Source organism: Pristiophorus japonicus, unplaced genomic scaffold (genome assembly GCF_044704955.1).
Source record: "Pristiophorus japonicus isolate sPriJap1 unplaced genomic scaffold, sPriJap1.hap1 HAP1_SCAFFOLD_749, whole genome shotgun sequence".
NCBI lineage: Eukaryota > Metazoa > Chordata > Chondrichthyes > Pristiophoridae > Pristiophorus > Pristiophorus japonicus.
Window position 1 is genome coordinate 105,457 of NW_027254665.1, and position 21,606 is coordinate 127,062.

At 47.1% G+C, this 21,606-nt stretch overlaps 1 pseudogene; it reads right to left on the bottom strand.

Annotated features, from left to right (window-relative positions):
- Window positions 1-622: 622 nt before the first annotated feature.
- On the bottom strand, window positions 623-21,038 carry LOC139256606 (zinc finger protein 271-like; annotated as a pseudogene).
- Between the last annotated feature and the right edge of the window lie 568 nt (window positions 21,039-21,606).

Genomic DNA, 21,606 nt, shown 5'->3' on the forward strand with positions numbered 1-21,606 from the left:
TTAACCACCCCCCCCCCTCCCCCACTTATATAATTGTTCCTGTGTATAACTCGGGTCTATGTATAACTCGGGTCAGTGAACATGAGAACACGGCAGTAGAACCACAGCTGCTTCAGAGACCCCTCTCTTATTTCCACTGTCTCAAGGCTGCAGACTGTTCACTCCTTTCTTTCTCCAGTGCCTTCTATCACCTCTCTGTCTCTGTCTTCACCTGATCTTCCTCTTCTGGCCGCTTTGCTCAGAAACATGTTTTTCCGAGGCTTTTGTGTCAGCAAAGCACTTGTGGGGCCACGAGACTGGCTGCATGTTCGACCTCAGGCTAACTTTGCTTACCCATGATGCTAGTGTTAGCCACTTTCTCATTGTTTAGCACGAAATTCCGGCATAAAAGGAGCATTTATCTTCCAACAGACGTATATACAGAATATTAAACTCCAGTCTAATTATTCTGGGTTATCAGCATCAACAAACCCCCTAAAATACCATAATTAACATGGGTCAGGCCTGGGTGTGATTAATTGCAGAATCAGACCACTGCAGTGAAGTGTGAACTCGCTGGTGTCTCAGCAGGTCAGATGGACTGGTGAATCACTTTTCACTCAGGGCGCAGGGGAACGGCCTCTCCCCGGTGTGAAGCCACTCATGTTTCAGAAGGCCGGATGATTGTGTACACGTCTTACCTCAATGAGAGGATTTGAACGGGCTCTCGTCAACGGTCTTTGGAGCTCCTGAAGCTCTTCTCACTGTCGGAACATTTAAACGGTGCCTCCTCGCTGTGAACTCGCTGGTGTCTCACCAGGGTCGCTGACCTCCCAAACCTCTTCCCGCAGTGAGAGCAGCTGAACGGCCTCTCCCCGGTTGATGCATCTTTAGTTCCTCGGTGCTTTTAAAGCTCCTCTTGCATTCGGGGCATTTATAGGGTCTCTCGTCAGTGTGAACTCGCTGGTGCACATGCAGGTAGGATAAATGAGTGAATGCCCTCCCACACACGGAGCAGGAGAACGGTCTCTCCCCGGTGTGAATCTGCTGGTGTGTCAGCAGATTGAATGACTGAGTAATCGCTTCCCACATACTGAGCAGGTGAACGGCCTCTCTCCAGTGTGAATTCGCTGGTGTACCAGCAGGGTGGATGAACAAGTGAATCGCTTCCCACACACGGAGCAGGTGAATGACCTCTCCCCAGTGTGAACTCGCTGGTGTACCAGCAGCGGGGATGAACAAGTGAATCGCTTCCCACACACTGAGCAGATGAACGGCCTCTCCCCAGTGTGAACTCGCTGGTGTACCAGCAGCGCGGATGAACAAGTGAATCGCTTTCCATACACGGAGTAGGTGAACGGCCTCTCCCCAGTGTGAACTCGCTGGTGTACCAGCAGGGCGGATGAACACGTGAATCGCTTCCCACACACGGAGCAGGTGAACGGCCTCTCCCCAGTGTGAACTCGCTGGTGTACCAGCAGGGCGGATGAACACGTGAATCGCTTCCCACACACTGAGCAGATGAACGGCCTGTCTGCAGTGTGAACTCGCAGGGTGTACCAGCAGGGCGGATGAATGAGTGAATCGTTTCCCACACACTGAGCAGATGAATGGCCAGTGTGACAGCGCTGGTGCTGTATCGGGTTGCTGGACCATTTAAAGCTCTGCTCACAGTCAGAGCATTGAAAAGGTCTCTCTTCGCTGTGAACCAACTCGTGTGACAACAGATTGTAAGACTGTGTAAACCTCTTCTCACAGTGAGAGCAGGCGAACGGTCTCTCCCCGGTGTGAACTCGCTGGTGTCTCAGCAGTTTCCACGAGTGGTTAAATCCCTTCACACACACGGAGCAGATGAATGGCCATTTTCTGGTGTAACTGTGTTGATGAGTTTTTAGCTGAGACACAGAGTTTAATCTCGTCCCACAGTCCCCACATTGATGGGGTCTCTCCACAGTACGGCTGCACTTGTGTCTCCCCAGGCTGGATGGTCGGCTGAAGGAGTGTCCACAAAGGGATCACGCGTAAGGTTTGTCCGTTCTCAGATTGCTGCTTTCCACTTCCATATGCCGACAATATTCAGGCCCTGACTCTGTCAGATCTTGACGTGATCTTTGCTTCAATCTTCCCTTCTGCACGTCCTCTCCATGTAATGCCCTGACATTACTAATGACTGTAAGTGCAGGAGAGAATTTCAGAATACACAATTTTCAATCTTACATTTTCTTTATGTTTTGCCCAAAATTGCTCTCCCTCCTCTCTGCACTGAAATCAAGATGTATCACAATCCCACTGTCCCTTTAACAACAACAACTTGTATTTATATAGTGCCTTCAATGTAGTAAATTGTCCCAAGGCATTTTACAGGAGTATTACAACACAAACAATTTGACACTGAGCCACACAAGGAGAAATTAGGATATTTGATGTAGGTTTTAAGAAGCATCTTAAAGCAGGAAAGAGAGGTAGAGAAGCAGAGGTTTAGGGAGGGAGTTCCAGAGCTTAGGGCCCAGGCAGCTGAAGGCACGGCCACCAATGGTTGAGTGATTATAATCAGGGATGCTCAAAAGGGCAGAATTAGAGGAGCAGAGACATCTCAGGAGGTTGTGGGGCTGGAGGAGATTACAAAGATAGGGAGGGGCGAGGCCATGGAGAGATTTGAAAATGAGGAGAATTTTGAAATCAAGGTGTTGTTTAACCGGGAGCCAATGTCGGTCAGCAAGCACAGGGGAGATAGGTGAATGGGACTTGGTGCGAGTTCGGACATGGGCAGCCGAGTTTTGGATGACCACAAGTTTACGTTGGGTAGAAAGTGGGAGGCCAGCCAAGAGTGAATTGGAATAGTCAAGTCCTGAGGTACCAAAAGCATGCATGTAGGTTACAGCAGCGGATGAGCTGAAGAAGGCGGAGACGGGCGATGTTACAGAGATGGAAATAGGCAGTCCTAGTTAGACTGCGGATATGTGGTCGGCAGCTCATTTCGGGGATAAGTATGGCACCAAGGTTGCGAACAGTGTGGTTCAGCCTCAGACAGATGCCAGGGAGAGGGATGGAGTCAGTGGCTAGGGAACGGAGTTTGTGACGGGGACCGAAAACAATGGCTTTGGTCTTCCCAATATTTAATTGGAGAAAATTTGTGCTCATCCAGGACAAGCAATCTGCCAATTTAGAGGCCATGGAGGGATTGAGAGAAGTGGTAGTGAGGTAGAGCTGGATGTCATCAGTGTACATATGGAAACTGTCGCTTTGGTTTTGGATAATATCACCAAGGGGCAGTATATAAATGAGAATTAGGGGGCCAAGGATAGATCCTTGGGGGATACCATAGGTAACGATGCGGGAGCAGGAATTACATAGGATTACATCGGATATACGACACAGAAGCAGGCCATTTGGCCCCACTAGACCCGCCAGCGTTAATGCTCCACTCGAGAATCCTCCCATCTTTCCTCATCTAAATCTATCTGCATAACCCTCGATTCCCTTCTCCCTCATATGCTTGTCTCGTCTCTCCTTAAATGTATCTATACTATTCACTTCAACCACTCCCTGTGGTAGTGAGTTCCACATTCTCACCACTCTTTGGGTAAAGAAGTTTCTTCTGAATTCCCTATTGGATTTCTTGTTGACTATCTTATATTGATAGCCTCTAGTTATGCTCTTCCCCAGTAGTAGAAACATTCTCTCTCTGACCACTCTATCAAAACCTTTCATAATTTAAAAGACCTCTATTAGGTCACTCCTTGGCCTTTTTCAATAGAAAAGAGACCCAGCCTGTTCATCCTTTCCTGATATGTATACCCTCACATTTCTTATATCATCCTTGTAAATCTTTTCTGCACCCTCTCCAATGCCTCTATATCCTTTTTATATGGTGACCAGAACTGTATACAGTATTCTAAGTGTGGTCTGACCAAGGTTCAAAACAGGTTCAGCATAACTTCCCTACATTTCAACTCTATACCTCTAGAAATAAACCCGAGTGCTCAGTTTGCCTTTTTATGGCCTTGCTAACCTGTGTCGTAACTTTTAGTGATTGGTGTATTTGTACTCTGAGATCTCTTTGTTCCTCTACCTCACCCAGACTCGCTCCCTTCCAGTAATAAGTGACCTCCCTATTCTTCCCACCAAAATGTAATACCTCACAGTTATCTGTGTTGAACTACATTTACCAATTATATTCCCATTCTGCAAGTTTATTAATGTCCTCCTCTAATTTGTTGCAGGCATCCCCAGTATTGACTATTGCTCCCAATTTGGTGTCATCTGCAAATTTAGAAATTGTGTTTTTGATTCCAAAGTCTAAATTGTTAATGTAAATTGCGAACATGTGGTCCCAGCACTGATCCTTGTGTAACACCACTGCCCACCTTCTCCCACTGTGGATAGCTACCCTTTACCCCTACTCTCTGCTTTCTGTCTTGAAGCCAGCGAGCTATCCATTCTGCTACTTGTCACCTGACTCTGAAGAGAAGCCATTGCAGGTGATTCTCTGGCTACAATTAGATAAGAATGGAACCAGGCGAGTGCACATCCACCCAGCAGGATGATGGTGGAGAGGCATTGGAGGAGGATGCAGTGGTCAACCGTATCAAAGGCTGCAGACAAGTCAAGAAGGATGAGAAGGGATAGTTTACCTTAGTCACAGTCACAAACAATGTCAGTTGTGACTTTGATGAGAGCTGTTTCAGTACTATGGCAGGGTTGGAAACCTAATTTGATGGATTCAAACATGGAGTTGCGGGAAAGATGGGAATGGTTTGGGAGGTGACAACATGTTGACGAACTTTGGAGAGGAATGGAAGGTTGGTAGTTTGCAAGAATGGAGGAGTCAAGGGTTGTTTTTTTGTGGAGCGGGGTGATGACAGATGTGAGGGAAAAGGGGACTGTACGTGAGGGGAGAGAACCATTAACAATGGCAGCGGACATGGGAGCCAGAAAAGGAAGTTGGGTAGTCAGCATATTGGTGGGAATAGGGTCGAGGCAGCAGCAAGTGGGTCTCATGAACAAGATGAGCGTGGAGAAGTCATGAGGGGAAATTGGAGAGAAACTAGAAAAAGATATGAGTTTAGGGCTAGGGTAGGAGGGAAGTTCAGAGGAAGTTTGGCCCAGTGGGCTAGGGGGAGGAAGGGAAGTGGCAGAGGCGGCTGAATGGATGGTCTCAATCTTTGAGACAAAGAAGGCCATGAGCTCCTCTCACATTGTCGGAGGAGAGGGTGGAGACTGAGGAGAGTGGTTTAAGAAGATGGTTATCCATGGACAATAGAAGCCGGAGTTTATTTTTACATTCCAGAATGACTCTGGAATAGTGTTCCTGGAATTAACCACAAGACAGAGACAGAGACAGGGTCAATGAGTGCAGTGCATTTGATGTAGTCTATGTAGATTTCAGCAAGGCTTTTGATCAGGTCCCACATGGCTGACTGGTCATGGAAGTAAAAGCTCGTCGGATCCAGGGCAAAGTGTCAAGTTGGATCCAAAATTGGCTCAGAGGCAGGAAGCATAGGGTAATGATTGATGGGTGTTTTTGTGACTGGAAGGCTGTTTCCAGTGGGGTTCCGCAAAGCTCAGTACTGGAACCTTGCTTTTTGTGGTATATTTCAATGATTTAGAATTGAATGTGGGGGGTATGATTAAGAAGTTTGCAGATGATACAAAAAATTGGCTGTGTGGTTGATAATGAAAAAGAGCATTGTAGACTGCAGGAAGGTATCAATGGACTGGTCAGGTCGGCAGAACAGTGGCAAATGGAATTCAATCCGGAGAAATGTGAGGTGATGCATTTGGGGAAGGCTAACAAGGCAAGGAAATACATAATAAATGGTAGAACACTGAGAAGCGTAGAGGGACTTTGGAGGGCATGTCCACAAATCCTTGAAGGTAGCAGGACAGATAGATAAGGCATACAGGGTACTTGCTTTTATTAGCCGAGGTAGCAACAAGAGCCAGGGAGGTTACACTTGAACTGTATAAAACACTAGTTAGGCCACAGCTAGAGTACTGTGTGCAGTTCTGGTCACCACATTACAGGAACGATGTGATTGCACTAGATAGGGTACAGAGGAGATTTACGAGGATGTTGCCTGGACTGCAGAATTTTAGCTACGAGGAAAGATTGGATAGGCTGGGGTTGTTTTCTTTGGAACAGAGGAGGCTGAGGAGAGACCTTATTGAGGTGTATAAAATTATGAGGGGCCTAGATAGAGTGGATAGGAAGGACCTATTTCCCTTAGCAGAGGCGTCAACAACCAGGGGGCATAGATTTAAAGTAATTGGTAGGAGGTTTAGAGGAGTTTTGAGGGGAAGTGTTTTCACCCAGAGGATGGTGGGGGTCTGGAACTCACTGCCTGAAAGGGTGGTAGAGGCAGAAACCCTCTCCACTTCTAAATGGTACTTGGATGTGCACTTGAAGTGCAGTAATATGGACCAAGAGCTGGAAAGTGGGATTAGGCTGGATAACTGCTTGTCGGCCGGCACGGACATGATGGGCTGAATGGCCTCCTTCCGTGCCGTAAATTTCTATACAATGATCATGAGGCAGTTTAAAAAAACAGTCCCTGACCAGAGATTGCTGGATGCTGACACTCGTTGCTCACAAAGATAGCATGTCCCATTCCTCAGGCTGTAGGAATTCACAGAACAATGGCAATGTATCTTGGAGCAGAGACGGTTAAGTGGAGATGTGATAGAGGTGCTTTTTTTTTTAGAGCAAACTAGGAGAAAATATTGTCAGTGGAAGGATGGCTGGTAATGAGAAGACACAGATTTTAGATAATTGGCAAAAGAATCCAGAGGGGGAATGAAGAGACAGTTTTTACGCAGTGAGTTTTTATGTTTTGGAATGCACTGCCTGAATGGTTGGCAGAAGCAGATTCAATATTAACTTTCGAAAGGGAATTGGATATATAGTTGAAAGCAGAAATTTGCGGGGCTGTGGGGAAAGAGCAGGGGAGCGGGACTAATTACGTAACTCTTTCAGAGAGCTGGCATCAGCATGATGGGCCGAAAGGCATCCTACTGTGCTCTGATTCTGTAACATCAGCTCCTCTCTGCACACTAGCATGGAGAGAACATGGAAGAATCTTTAAATCCAGCCCACTTATTGGGGACTCTTAACATTAACAAACCCCAGTTGCCTGAATGTGTTTAGTCCTGGATGTGTTTAAAAGCACTGGAAATAATGCAATTGAACCACTGCAGTCATGATGTGGAAATTCTGGTGTGTCAGCAGGTGAGATACCCCAATGAATCCCTTTCCACACACTGAGGTTGACTTGAATGATCCAGGGTCCAAGGGTTTTGGACATCAGGTAATCAAGCTCACAAGAACACAGATTGTGATAATTCCCTCAGTCTGCAGAATAGAAGTACAGTGGCTTCACAGGCGATCTTCTGGAGTCTGTTCCAACTGACAACGGCTTAAATTCAGTGAATGGGATTGTTTGGACCTATCCGTTGACCGTCTCCTGAACTCCTGTTAATTCTGGGAGTTTTGTCCATCTGTGACCAGACTATAACCACAAGCCCGTCTGGTTATCGCACCTATACGGTCCCTGAGGTTATTATTAGATTCACACCCAGACACTGGGCCTTTACTTGTCTAGCACTTCATCCCATAACATGGGTCCAGGGGCTCAGTAATGTTTCATTCCTCAGAAAATCATCATCATCATAAGCAGTTCCTCGGGGTCGATGATGACTTGCTTCCAGACCAAAAATGAGCACCCAGGTGACCGATGAACTCATTTTAAACGGTTTAAACATTTTAAAATGCCTGTGCCTGAATTCTTTTAATGTGAGCTGGTCGTTGCACACCAGCCACCACACGGACTGGACGGAGCAAGGTCTTGGTCCAGTGGTAAGGGGATCCAAGACAACTGGAGACCAGGCTCTGCCACATGTGCCAATAAATACACACAATCTCAAACATACTCCTACTGTCCTCCTTCCTCCCTCCTTCCACAGGGCCCCTCTCTATCTCTATATCCCTGGATCTTTCCACAGGGCCCCTCTCCATCTCTATATCCCTGGACCCTTCCACAGGGCCCCTCTCTATCTCTATATCCCTGGATCCTTCCACAGGGCCCCTCTCTATCTCTATATCCCTGGATCTTTCCACAGGACCCCTCGCTATCTCTATATCCCTGGATCTTTCCACATGGCCCCTCTCTCTCAATATCCCGGGATCCATCCACAGGGCCCCTCTCTATCTCTATATCCCTGGATCTTTCCACAGGACCCCTCTCTATCTCTATATCCCTGGATCATTCCACGGACCCCTCCCTATCTCTATATCCCTGGATCATTCCACAGGACCCCTCTCTATCTCTATATCCCTGGATCTTTTCACAGGGCCCCTCTCTCTCTATATCCCTGGATCCTTCCACAGGGCCCCTCTCTATCTCTATATCCCTGGATCTTTCCACAGGACCCCTCTCGATCTCTATATCCCTGGATCCTCCCACAGGGCCCCTCTCTATCTCTATATCCCTGGATCTTTCCACAGGACCCCTCTCTATCTCTATATCCCTGGATCTTTCCACAGGACCCCCCTCTATCTCTATATTCCTGGATCATTCCACAGGACCCTTCTCTATCTCTATATCCCTGGATCCTCCCACAGGGCCCCTCTCTATCTCTACAGCCATGGATCTTTCCACAGGGTCCCTCTCTCTCTATATCCCGGGATCCTTCCACAGGGCCCCTCTCTATCTCTATATCCATGGATCCTTCCACAGGACCCCTCTCTATCTCTGTACCCCTGGATCTTTCCACAGGACCCCTCTCTATCTCTATATCCCTGGATCCTCCCACAGGGCCCCTCTCTATCTCTATATCCCTGGATCTTTCCACAGGACCCCTCTCTATTTCTATATCCCTGGATCCTCCCACATGACCCATCTCTATCTCTATATCCCTGGATCATGCCACAGGGTCCCTCTCTATCTCTATATCCCTGGATCATTCCACAGGGTCCCTCTCTATCTCTATATCCCTGGATCCTTCCACATGACCCCTCTCTATCTCTATAACCTTGGATCTTTCCACAGGAACCCTCTCTGTCTCTATATCGCTGGATCCTTCGACAGGGCCCCTCTCTATCTCTATATCCGTGGATCTTTCCACATGACCCCTCTCTATCTCTATATCCCTGGATCATTCCTCAGGATCCCTCTCTATCTCTATATCCCTGGATCCTTCCACAGGGCCCTTCTCTATCTCTATATCCCTGGATCATTCCACAGGACCCCTCTCTATCTCTATATCCCTGGATCATTCCACAGGACCCCTCTCTATCTCTATATCCCTGGATCTTTCCACAGGGCCCCTCTCTCTCCATATCCCTGGATCTTTCCACAGGACCCCTCTCTATCTCTATATCCCTGGATCATTCCACAGGACCCCTCTCTATCTCTATATCTGTGGATCTTTCCACATGACCCCTCTCTATCTCTATATCCCTGGATCATTCCTCAGGATCCCTCTCTATCTCTATATCCCTGGATCCTTCCACAGGGCCCCTCTCTATCTCTATATCCCTGGATCATTACACAGGACCCCTCTCTATCTCTATATCCCTGGATCATTCCACAGGACCCCTCTCTATCTCTATATCCCTGGATCATTCCACAGGACCCCTCTCTATCTCTATATCCCTGGATCTTTCCACAGGGCCCCTCTCTCTCTATATCCCGGGATCTTTCCACATGACCCCTCTCTATCTCTATATCCCGGGATCGTTCCATAGTGCCCCTCTCTATCTCTATATCCCTGGATCTTTCCACAGGACCCCTCTCTATCTCTATATCCCTGGATCCTCCCACAGGGCCCCTCTCTATCTCTATATCCCTGGATCTTCCCACAGGACCCATCTCTATCTCTATATCCCTGGATACCATTAACTAACAATATCATCGATCTCAGTCTTGAAAGCTCCAATTATCCCAGCATTCACAGCCTTTTGGGGAGATAATTCCAGTTTTTTTTTTTTACAGCCTTTTATATGAAAAAGTGTTTCCTGATTTCCCTCCTAAATGGCCTAGCTCTAATTTTAAGATTATTTCCCTTCATGATAAAATAGTTTCTCCATATCTAACCTATCAAATCCTTTTAAATTTAAACATGCTAATCTGTAGCTCAATGTTTTTATTTACTTGATATTGGCACTAATGTGGATCAGAACTGTGCCCCCTATATTCTAGGAAAAGGCAAGGTTTCTGGGAGATATGACTATGTTGAACTGAGGACTGTACACAGCTGGGTTATATCATTGTGTTGTAATCAATGCTCCTATCACAGTGTCCTGACCTAACTCTCATTACTTTCCACAACTTCAAACCATTAGCTTCCTCTTACAACCAGGCTTTAAAAAACCCAAGCTCGGTGGCACCAATTACTTCCTGATTTATTTTGCTTTCTAATGTTTTTAACCATCCTTTGTTCCTGTGTATCTCAAACCATGAATTTCTCAACAAGAAAAAATGAGCTTGTTAGCTGTAGTTAAAGCTTTGATACTTAACTCACTCCAACTGTTTTTTTTTAAACTTTGTTTTAAAATGAGAGGACCTGCTCATACTTTTTTTAAAAAAAGTGAAAATTAGTGGCGATAATTAACGTCTGCGTTTGTAATCATGGGTCAGATATTTGAAGTGTTTTACGTCTCTTGTTTTCTCATCCCTCTAAATAGTTTCAGAACTTGTTAACGTGAAGTATTGCCATGAAGGAACACAGTGCTAAGTTGTTTATACTGTTGGTTGCTAATCCAAAGCTGCAATTATCTTGCAGCTCCGATAACTTCATTTATTTAATATCATCAGAACAAGTAAAGCACAACGACATACTGCTCAGCTTAACAGAAGCTCAACATATTTCTGGTGCCATAAATATAAGATAGTCACTAATAAATCCAGGAGGAAACTCAGGAGAAACTTCTTTACTCAGAGAGTGGTTAGAATGTGGAACTCGCTACCACAAAGAGTCGTTGAGGTGAATAGCACAGATGCATTTAAGGGGAAGCCAGATAAACACAAGGGACAAAGCTATACAAAGTTATTTTCATCGGGTTAATTAAAGTAGGGTCAAAAGAGGTTCGAGTGGAGCATAAACACCAGCATAGACTGGTTGGGCCGAATGGCCTGTTTCTGTGCTGTATATTCTATGTAATAGCATGAAAAGTCAAATAAAGGGAATTATCAGCACAACAGTTTGAAAGATTATCAGCAGTACAAGAATTTATAAAACATTCATCCGTTCCATGTTCATGTGGGCCCAGCTTTCTGCAGGGCCCTGTGTTACAGAACAGTGTGAACTCGCTGGTGTGTCAGCAGAGTCAAGGACCGAGGGAATTCTTTCCCACACACAGAGCAGGTGAACAGTCTCTTTCCCGCTCTCTCCAGCTGGTGTCTCTTCAGCTCCTGGGACCGTTTAAACTTTTTTCCCAATGCCCGAATGTTTCACTGGCCTGTTCCCAGTGTGAACTCGCTGGTGTGTCCGCAGGTGGGTCGGCCGAGTGAATCACTTCCCACACACAGAGCAGATGAACGGCCTCTCCCCAGTGTGAACTCGCTGGTGTGTCAGCAGAGTCGAGGACTGAGTGAAGCTCTTCCCACACACGGAGCAGTGAAATAGTCTGTCCCCACTGTGATCACGCTTGTGTGCCATCAGATTCCCGAAGCTTTTAAAGCTCTTCCCACAGTCAGAACATTTAAAAGGTCTCTCATCGGTGTGAACAAGCTGGTGTCCTTTCAGATTCCCGGAGCTTTTAAAGCTCTCCCCACAAACAGAACATGTGAACGGCCCCTCATCAGTGTGAACTCGCTGGTGTCCCTTCAGATCCCCAGAGCTTTTAAAGCTCTCCCCACAAACAGAACATGTGAACGGCCCCTCATCAGTGTGAACTCGCTGGTGTCCCTTCAGATCCCCAGAGCTTTTAAAGCTCTTCCCACAGTCAGAACATGTAAATGGTCTCTTATCAGTGTGAGTTCGCCGGTGTGTCATCAGGTGGGATGTCCGAGTGAATCTCTTCTCACACACGGAGCAGGTGAACGGCCTCTCCCCAGTGTGAGCACGCTGGTGTGTCAGCAGGGTGGAGGAGAGACTGAATCTCTTTTCACACACGGAGCAGGTGAATGGCCTCTCCCCAGTGTGAGCACGCTGGTGTGTCAGCAGGGTGGAGGAGAGACTGAATCTCTTCTCACACACGGAGCAGGTGAACGGCCTCTCTCCAGTGTGAGTACGCTGGTGTGTCAGCAGGTTCCCGAAGCTTTTAAAGCTCTTCACACAGTCAGAACATTTAAATGGTCTCTCGTCAGTGTGAACATTCTGGTGTGTCAGCAGGCTGGATGACTGTTTGAATCCCTTCCCACACATGGAGCAGGTGAACGGTCTCTGTCCAGCTCCCTCCAGCTGGAATTGCTTCAACTCCTGAGACCTTTTAAAGCTTTTCCCACAGTCAGAATGTTTCACCGGCATGTCCCCCCCATGAACTCACTGGTGCCTCAGCAGGTGGGATGACTGAATGAACTCCTTCCCGCACACGGAGCAGGTGAACAGAATCTCTCCTATTCTCTCCAGCTGATGTCCCTTCAGATCCTGGGAACTTTTAAATCTCGTTCCAAAGTCAGACCATTTAATTGGTTTCTCATCACTGTGCATAAACTGGTGTCTCAGGAGGGTGGAAGAATAAGTGAATCGCTTCAAAAACACGAAGCAGGTCAACCGACCCTCATCAGAGTGGACATGCTGGTGTCTCAGCAGCACGGATGGTGCAATTAATCCCTTCCCACTAATGGAGCGGGTTAACGGTCCCTCCCTACTGCAAATTCACTGGTGTTAATCGCAGCGGATGATCGAGTGAATCCCATCCCTCACACAAGCAGGTGAATAGGCTCCCCCAGTGTCTCGGCGCTGGTGTCTCTTTGGGTACTTGTAGATTTTGAAGGCCTTCCCACACTCAGATTTAAAAGGTCTGTCATGAGTGTGAACTCGCTAATATGCCAGATGATTCGAGGACCGATTGAATTAGGTCCTGATGAATCGTGTGACTCTGTCAGATCTTGACGTGATGTTTGTTTTGAGTTTACAGTTGGTAAATGCTCCTCTTCTAAAACCCTGTAAAAGGAGTGCAGATAAAATTCAATACAGTGAGGTGGTCCATTTTGGTCGGAAGAATGAGAGACAATACATTCCAAATGGTACAATGTTAACAGGATGGAAGAAGAGAGAGATCTGTGGATGCCTGTGCAAAATTCTTTGGAGGTGGCAGGACAGGTTAACAAAGCCAGGAATTGATGCTAAATCTATATAAAACACTACTGCATCTCGCTCTCCAACCAGTATTCCGTTCTGAGTAATGGTGAGGGCGAGGAATATAGCCAGGGCCAAATCCATGTCACCACGAGTGGCTCAGCTGTACAGCGGGGGAGGGAGGAAGGAGGAAGATAGGAAAAGCAATAGTGGTAGGGACTTCGATAGTCAGGGGAGCAGACAGGTGTTTCTGCGGCCACAGATGTGACTCCAGGATGGTATGTTGCCTCCCTGGTGTTAGGGTTAACTATGTCACTGAATGGTTGCAGAACATTGTGAGGAGGGAGGGTGAACAGCCAGAGGTCGTGGTCCAAGTTGGTACCAACGACAGAGGTAGAAACTGGATGAGATCCTGCAGGCATTATAGGGAGTTAGGAAAGAGATTAAAAAGCAGGACCTCAAAAGTAGTAATCTCCAGATTACTCCCGGTGCCATGCGCGAGCGAGTATAGAAATAGTAGGATAGAGCCGATGAATGCATGGCTGGAGAGATGCTTCAGATTCCTGGGGCATTAGGACCGTTTATGTGGGAGGTGGGACCTGTACAGGCCGGACGGGTTGCACCTCAACAGAGCCGGCACCAATATCCCTGCGGGGAGGTTTGGTAGTGCTATTGGGGAGGGTTTAAACTAAGTTGGCAGGAGGATGGACACCAGGATGTAAAATTATAAAGGAAAAACAAAGGGCACAAAGGATTGGGAGAGACGGATAGCACCAAAGCAAGAAATAGTAAGGTATTAGGTGGGGTCAGACTAAGAGAGAACACAGAATGGTCTAAGATGGGTTTATGGTGTATGTATGTAAACACATGAAGCATAGTAAACAAGGCTGGTGAGCTGCAGGGAATATGCTGTCATGGCAATAACGGAGACCTGGCTCAAAAAGGGCAGGATTGGGTATTAAATATTCCTGGATATAGGAGTTCAGGAAAGATAGGGAAGGACAGATAGGAGGTGATGTGGCAGTATTGGTTAAGGAGAATGTTACAATGCTGGAGAGAGAGGATGTCCTGGAGGGGTCAAGGACAGAATCTATATGGCTATGGTTAAGAAATAATAGAGGTTACGCAATAGATGTATTGTAAAGGCCACCAACTAGAGGGAAAAATATGGGACATGATGTACACCAGCACGGACACGATGGGACAGATAGCCCCATTCTGTGTCGTCATTTTTCTATGATTCTAAGGTTTATAAAAACATAAGAAATAGGAGCAGGAGTAGGCCATAGGGCCCCTCGAACCTGCTCCGCCATTTAATACAAACATGGCTGATCTGATCAAGGACTCGGGTCCACTTCCCTGCCCGTTCTCCATAACCCCTTATCATTTAAGAAACTGTCTATTTCTGTCTTAAATTTATTCAATGCTCCAGCTTCCACAGCTCTCTGAGGCAGAGAATTCCACAGATCCACAACCCTCTGAGAAGAAATTTCTCCTCATCTCAGGTTTAAATGGGTGGCCCCTTATTCTAAGATTATGCCCTCTAGTTCTAGTTCCCCCTATCAGTGGAAACATCCTCTCTGCATCCACCTTGTCAAGCTCCCTCATAATCTTATATGTTTCGATAAGATCACCTCTCATTCTTCTGAACTCCAATGAGTAGAGGCCCAACCTACTCAACCTTTCCTCATAAGTCAACCCCCTCTTCTCCAGAATCAACCTTGTGAACCTTCTCTGAACTGCCTCCAAAGCAAGTATATCCTTTTGTAAATATGGAAGCCAAAACTGCACGCAGTATTCTAGGTGTGGCCTCACCAATTCTCTGTACAACTGTAGCAAGGCTTCCCTGCTTTTATACTCCATCCCCTTTGCAATAAAGGCCAAGATTCCATTGGCTTTCCTGATCACTTGCTGTACCTACATATTAACCTTTTGTGTTTCATGCACAAGTGCCCCCAGGACCCGCTGTTGCAGCACTTTGCAATCTTTCTCCATTTAAATCATAACTTGCTCTTTGATTTTTCTTGCCAAAGTGCATGATCTCACACTTTCCAACATTATGGGGGAGCAAATTTGCAGAGAGATGCAAGAACTACAGCGGCACTCAGATTCCCCACACCAGGTGTGTAGGACGATTCTATAGTAAGTTATCAGCATCCAGACACAACCCAAACCCAGCACTGGTCCATGAATGGGAACACCCGATTGGCACAGTCCTCCCATGGGACTACCTGTAAAACTCTGAATCGCGTCCTGGAATCTAACCACAGGTACCTGGGCTGTACAACAATTGTTCTCAGTCCATTGAAACCGAGTTGAGGGCCTGTGTCATTAACAGAATGTCACAGTGACCAGATGCTGATGTATATGAGCGAGCGACAATGTATCTCTCGATCACCAGCCACAGGATTCTGGAGAATTCAACACATCGAAACAAAATAACCCATTTTTGAAATGTCTCCTTTCACACTCCTCCCCCGCTGCCTGCAATAGATACACTTTGCGACACTCCTCAGTCAGGCTGTGTTTCCACTGTTCACTGTCCAAGAACAGACACTGTGAGATTGGAACTGAATCAGGAACATTCACTACTAATTTGGGGGAAGAAAGCAGCACTGATTTGAAAGAGCGAGGTGATTTACTTTCTCTGTTACCTTACACTGTACACTCAGCCCAAGAATGGCCTCCCCCTTCCACCACTCACTCCATGTTCCACAACTAGTTCCTGCTCCACTCTGCCCCTTACAAACAGCCCACGACTGCCGCTGAACTTACCCCGACACAAAGCCCATCTGTGGACACAGTCCCAATGCGATGAGCTGCTGGAAGGAGGCTGCTGTTTGCTCCCTTACTCGGGCCCGGGATATCTGCACTCCCTGATGTGTTCAACGATCATCAGCCGAGCACAGAGGAAACGGCAGCCGCTGACAGAGCTGAAGGAGGGGAGCTCGCCTGGGCCCTTCCCGTCGGTTTAAACACTGTGTGGGGAGGGGAGGAGCAGCATGTATTTAGCGCATGCTCAGACCATCTTTTTGTCACAAATTAAATTAGGAAAAATGGGATTGTTTCACAAGTTGCTTTTATCACTCATAGGGCCCAAGTTTCCACATGATTTGCACCTGATTTTTAGGAGCAACTGGTGGAGAACGGACTATCTTAGAAATCGCAATTCTCCACATTTTTTTTTCTGCAGTTCTAGTCAGGTAGAACAGTTCTACTTTGGAACAGAATTTTTTTCTTCAAAAGGGGACATGTCCGGCCACTGACGCCTGATTTCAAAGTTTGCACAGTGAAAACGTACTCCAAACTAAGTTAGAATGGAGCAAGTGAAGATTTTTGTAGAACTGAAAAAATCTGTTCTACACATTAAAAAAATCAGGCGCAGGTTACAAATTAGGCGTCCAGAACGAGGTGTGGGGGGGGGGGGGGAAGGGAAGTCATTAAATTCTACAATAAATCCTTATTTATACTTCTACAAATATTATACAAATAAATCCAACCTGAATAAACATTTATAAGCAAAGAAAAGATTAAATAAACCATCTTCCTACCTGTGTGAAGGCACGGAGAATGCTGCAGTCAGCCTGAGGCGCCCGTTCTTTCCCACGGGGGGGCGGGGCGAGAAGGCGCCCGTTCTTCCCGTGGGGGGGAGGGGGGGAGGAGGCGCCCGTTCTTCCCGCGGGGGGGGGGGGAGAGGAGGCGCCCGTTCTTTCCCAGGGGGGGGCGGGGGGAGGAGGCGCCCGTTCTTCCCGCGGGTGGGGGGGGAGGCAGTGAGAAGGCTGCAAGTGCTGATGGCAATGTGCGTTTTTTAAAAAAATGTTCAAAAATTAAACAGCGACAAAGAACTACAAAAATGGCCGAATGCCAATGTTTTTTTCACACTGCGCGTGCGCGAACGCTCCAACACACAGCATTGCCGGCAGGGAAAAAACTAATTGAAATAGTACCCGCCCCCTCCCACTTACAAAATCGGCGCGAGTGTAGGCTCCGCCCCCCTGGGCACCGCGCCAGGCAGACAGAGCTGCAGAATGCTCCAGAATCGCGATTATTTTTTTAGGCACCGTTTTAGGCGCGAAAAACGGGCGCCCAGCTCGGAGGGGCCCCCGTTTTTTATCGTGTGGAAACTTGGGCCCATTAAATGGGCCACATTGAGAGCATGTTAGTTATCATCCGAATTACTGAATAAACAATTGTGTGAGCCTGACACTGGAGTAAGAGTGACTAACCTGTTCTATTTGTTCCGTCAGTCTCTGGTGTGAGTGTTTCCCTGTCAGTTTCTAATAGGCGGATGTGGGTTTTACTTGCATATTATTGTTCAGATACGTGGATGTGGGTTTCATACTGTACCGGTCAGTTTCTGTGATGTGAATGTGGGTTTTATTCTGTACCTGTCAGTTTCTGGTATGTGAGTGTGGGTTTTATTCTGAACCTGTCATTTTCTAGTATCTGAGTGGGATTTATTCTGTATCTGTCAGTTCCTGGTATGTGTGCGTTGGTTTTATTCTGTATCTGTCAGCTTCTGGTATGTGAGAGTGTGTTTTATCCTATATCTGTGATTTTTTTTCTCTCATTATATTGGATGAATGCGATTCAGAAATATTTTGAGTAGAGACGAGCTATTAGTACATAATATAAACCATATGTGTCTGTGGTACAGTGAGTGAGTGTGGGATTCACTCTGTATCTGTCATAAATGCAAGTGTTTGTTGTTGCTGTAGAAACGAAGCTTTTCAGTTACTTACGGTGGCTAACATTTACGCAGAAGAAAATGTCAGAAGCAGCCTCGTGGATAACCATCAGGAAAGTGCTGTTACTGGTGAGATCACGATGTGCTCGATACAAACTTGGCTAATAACTCTAGAGGTGATGGAAAAGAAAGCAACATTTGAGCGAGATGAGAAAACATAATCAGCACAAGGAACCCAATCAGAGAGCTGGTGGGCAAGAAGCAGTGAGCTCCTGTTTACTGCCCGATGCTATTTCCAAAACAATGGGGAAGAACAGTCCCTGGATCTGGGAACTTGAGGAGGCCTTTCAGCACATGGAACCTGGAGGCAAATCATACCTTCGAGCCTGTTACATAAGGAACAGGAGGAGGCCATTCAGTCACTTCGAGCTTGTTACATAAGGAACAGGAGGAGGCCATTCAGTCCCTTCGAGCCTGTTACATAAGGAACAAGAGGAGGCCATTCAGTCCCTCGAGCCTGTTACATAAGTAACAGGAGGTGGGCATTCAGCACCTCAGCCTTGCTATAAAGGAATTGGTGGAGGCGATGCATCGACTGGATACTGTTACACAGGAATAGGGAGGCCATCCATCCTCTGGAGCCTTTCACATCGGAACAGGGGTAGGCCATTCAGACCCTCAAGCATGTTATGTAGGAACTGGAGGAGGCCATTCAGCCCACCGACAATGTTATAGGAACTGGAAGAGGCCAATAAGCCAGTCGCACATGTTATATTGGAACTGGAAGAGGCCACTCATCCCATCTAACTTATTACACAGGAACAGGAGGTGGCTGTTCAGCACCGAATGTTGTTAGACAGGAACAGGATGAGGCCATTCTTCCCCTTGAGCCTGTTACATTGGATCAGGAGAATGCCATTCAGCCCTTCCATTCTGTTATGTGGGAAGAAGAGTCCATTCAGCCTCTCTAACATTAGAAACACAAGCAAACCACTCAGCCTTTGATTCTGTGACATGGGAACAGCAGGACATTTTTCATCCCCTCGAGCTTCTTACATTAGGAACAGGAGAAGACCACTCAGTCCCTCGGGTCTGTTACATAGGAATAGGAGTAGGCCAATTCCACCCCTCGGAACTGTTAACCAGGAACAGGAGGTGACCATTCATCCCCTCAAGCCTGTTACAGAGGAATTGGAGGAGGCCATTCAGCCCCTCCTGCATGTGAAAAAGGAGCAGGAGGAGGCCATTCAGCTCTTCGAGCTTATTATATTAGGAACTGGAGAAAGCCATTCAGCTCCTCAAGCCTATTACATTAGGAACTGGAGAGGGTCATTCAGCTCCTCGAGCCTATTACATTAGGAACTGGAGCGGGTCATTCAGTTGCTCGAGCCTATTACATTAGGAACTGGAGAGGGCCATTCAGCTCCTCGAGCCTATTACGTTAGGAACTGGAGAGGGCCATTCAGCTCCTCGAGCCTATTACATTAGGAACTGGAGCGGGTCATTCAGTTGCTCGAGCCTATTACATTAGGAACTGGAGAGGGCCATTCAGCTCCTCGAGCTGATTATATTAGGAACTGGAGAGGGCTATTCAGCAACTGGATTTAAAAAGCAATAGGATGATGCAATTCTGCCCCTTGGGTCTGTTACATTAGGAATAGGACAAAGGCAATCATCCCCATGGGATTGTTTCATGGGAACAGGAGGAGGCCATTCAGCCCCTCAAGCTTGTTACATAGGAACTGGAGGAGGCTATTCAGCCCCTGGAACCTGTTACATCAGAACTAAAGGAGGCCATTCATCCCATTCTAGCCTGATACATAGGTACAGGAGGAGATCATTCTGCCCCTAGAGGTGGTACATATGAACAGGAGCAGGCCAATAAGCCCCTCGTGTTTATAACATTAGGAACACGAGAAGGCCACTCAGTATCTCCAGTCTGTTAAATTAGGAACAGGAGACGGTTATCAGCCCCCTCGGGCCTGTTACACAGGAATAGGAGGCGGCCATTCAGCACCACATACATGTTTAATTTGGATAACCTGTCTGTGTACCCGCACAGTGTGATAGGTACCGTACCTACTGTGTGTGAGAAGGAGCTGGTTGCACTGTTCCTTATGTCTCAGGTGGAGGAAACTTCACATTTGTTCTGGTTCCTTCAATTCCTTGCCTGTAGGAGAATAAGGTACCTCTGATCATTCAAGAACAGGAGAGGTAGAAAAGACTAAAGTGATGAATGTAATCGTTCAATTAATATTCATTATGAACATTCACAAAGGGAAGCCAGCGATACAAACAGTGTCAAGAGTCTGACTCCACTGCAGTACTGCAGTACTGAGCTTCTGCACACCAAGTGTGTTGGGCAGATTTACAGCAATTTACTGACATCCAGACACAACCCAACCCCTGCTTCAGGAATGGGACTACCCGATGGAGCACGAACTTTTACACAGCTCAGATTGCTGCTCTCCTCTCCCAGGGCACTAACCGTTCAACCAGAAACAAAGAGCCGCTGTTTAAAACGTGTCCTTCACATTTCTCACCCGGTGCCTGCAATAGATGCTCCTTGTATAAATCCTCAGTGTCCGGCTCTGCTTCCACCGCTCGTTGTCCAATGACAACAAACACGGTGAGACTGGAACTAAAGCAGGAACGTTCACTACTGGTTTGCAGGGAGAAAGCAGCAATGATTGTCAACAGCAGATCCTTCCCATTCTGTCTCCCTTACCCGGGACACACGCTGTCCACACACAGCCCGAGAATGGCCTCTCCCTTCCCCCACTCACTCCACGCACTGAGACCAGTTCTTGCTCCACTCCACCTGTTACACACAGACCCCGACTCCCCCTGAACTTCCCCCGGACTCAGTGCCGATCTCGGAGCCCATCTACGGACACGCTCCCAAAGCGATGTGCTGCTGTAAGGAGGCTGCTGCTCGCTGCCTTACCCCGAGACCGCGGTATCTCCATTCCCGGCTGTTTAAACCATCTTCTTCCGCTCACTGAGTGAAACTCTTTTGAGTTTACCTGCAAAACATAAAACATTAAGACCATGCCACCCGACCTGGGTGACACAGCAGACATTTTCAAGGCCCCTTTTTTTTTTAAATTATTTTTTTGGTCACTGAGTGAATGGCGCGCACAGGCTGGGCTGGGGGAGGGGAAGGCGCATGCGCTCTTCTGCTCACTGGTTCGGGGCTTAATCGCGCATGCGCAGCTCTGCAATAATTCAGCCTTCAAAAAGCAAAGTGCACTTTTCTCGATTTACTTTTATCAGAATCTGAGCTAAGGAACTGGGCCTGGGGGGCAAGGCCAGGGAATGTTTAAAGCTGGGGGCCTTGCCCCTTTGAGATGCTCAATTTGTGATCATTCCGTGCAGGGTGTTTTTCTCTTCGTGAGCCCGTCTTCACAAAGCAATCCTGCAGAAACATCGGAGGGACGGCAGAGTAGGAGTGTTTGCTGGGACTGTGCAGGAGTTAATATCTGACAGAAACTGTCCCAGTTTAATTTAATCAGAGTGAAACATTCGGTCACTGAGAGTAATACCGAACGGCCCTGAGCTGCAAGATTACAGAGAGTACAACAGGCAAGCGAGGGTTAAATGTGGGACCTTGTTTCTCTCACTCTCTGACACTGTCCCGCAGTGTGGGACTAATAATGTGTCTGTCTGTGGTACAATATCAGTGAGAGAGGGGACTG